Genomic DNA, 1,993 nt, shown 5'->3' with positions numbered 1-1,993 from the left:
CCCCCCCCCCTTTAGTACCGGTTCAGCACGAACCGGTGCTAAATGGCAACCACGTGGCACGAGCCAGCTCCGGGGGCCGGGAGCCCTTTAGTACCGGTTGGTAACACCAACCGGTACTAAAATGTTTGGGGGATTTTTGGTTTTATGATTTCTTTTTCATTTAATTTTGTGTTTTCCATTTTAATTCTTTTTCGTTTGCTGGTATTTTACGGTACTACACATTGTACACGTTATGCATATATATATATATATAAATAGAATTTCAAGTAGAACCAATCATATATATATATATCATCAATGTCTCACAAACCACCATATTAATTTACACATACACACGTGTATAGCTCTATACAATTTCTCCTACATATGCATGTTGCCTTCGGAGCCAGTGGCATTAGCCTAATTGGTGCCTTCGGAGCACGATGACAATTGCAAGTGGTTCATGACATGTTCGATGGGGGCGATAGCGGGTAATAGTATTCTCCCTTCGGATTTATGACCTGGTCGAGCAAAAATCCCGCTATTTCCTCTTGAAGTGCTTCTACGCGCTCCGTTTCTAGGAGCTTGTCCCGCACCTCTTTGAACTGTTAAGAAGGAGATCAATATGCATGTGTATTAGTTGTGTGACTAGATATCGATAATGGTGTAAAAATTGTGAATAGTGTTCTGACAAGCGTACTCATTCCTGTCTTTGAGATCTGCTCCTTTCGGACGCCATCATGCGAATGTTCTCGCAAACGCAGTATGCACACAGATTAGTCCCCTGCGCCTGCTTCAGGGCCTTTATTACGAGAATGGAATTTAATTTGATCAGATAATAATTAATCAAGCATGATAATTAAAGAGATGGCAGCTAGCTAGCTAGCTAGTACTACTTAATTACTTACCTTGGATCGAAACCATTTCAGCTGTGGTTTCCATTCGCCTTCCTTGACGCTGATGAACCTTGCCCAAGCCCTGCCCGCCGACAAAGAAAATGAATAAAGGGGTTATTAAATAGTTCATATCATGAAATGACGAACTAAATAGACCGAGATATATAGTTAATAATGATTGAAATTACCTGTTGACTATCCCATACAAGATGTTGTAGTCACTATTTGCTTTGAGTAGCGAGTCCAGTATTTCAACTGTTCCGGCGTCAACTTTAATGATACACAAGATCCAGTGAAATCTGTATGCACACACGTTTACATGTCTTAATTAAGCGGGCATATGTAAGCAAAAACATGTAGCTAGCTAGTAGGCAAAAACAGAGAATTTGTAGTACAAGAAAGTGTGACTCACTCGAAGTTGTAAGGAAGTAGTATATCTTCATTGTATTTGAGGCCCTTCAAGAACTCTAGCATGCTGTCCTCTACGTGATTTTCATAATACTTGCTCATTTTCCATGTGTATTGATTAACGGTGTTTGGGTCAATGAACCCAATGCCATAGCGTCCACCTTTTCTCATTTCATACATCTTCATCCTGCATAATACCACAGAAAAGAATATAGTAAGGATAATTACAGGTAATGATTGATCAAAAGGATCACTACAGCTAGCTTGAGACTTAAATTAATTATAGAAAGAATTCACTTACAGACAATAGCAACTGACGATAGATTTGTCGAGTGCGTCTTAATTGTATAACTGAAACAGTTCAGAATACTCAACGACCAAAGCTTTCTCATGGTAGTAATGATCCTTCTTGACATACACCATGAGGGACTCTCGATCAGATCTCTTGGTAATGTCCATGTACCATTGATGCAATTCATACATTCTCGTTGGGAGCTTCTTGACATCTTCTGGCTTGACCAAAGGTTGGCCCGGGACATATTTCCGTTTTATTTCCTCCTCTGTAATCACAGGCATGTCCTCAATCTCGAGGAGTTGTCCAACAGCGATCTTGAGTTCTTCAGCCTGCATTATATGCTCCTGGGTTATTACCACATCGCCCACCTCAGGAACGTAAACTGTTTGGCCACAATAATATTGGGCGCGCGTAC

Source organism: Triticum dicoccoides, chromosome 7A, assembly GCF_002162155.2.
Source record: "Triticum dicoccoides isolate Atlit2015 ecotype Zavitan chromosome 7A, WEW_v2.0, whole genome shotgun sequence".
NCBI classification, from domain to species: Eukaryota; Viridiplantae; Streptophyta; class Magnoliopsida; order Poales; family Poaceae; genus Triticum; species Triticum dicoccoides.
Note: the sequence above shows the minus strand (reverse complement) of the source record.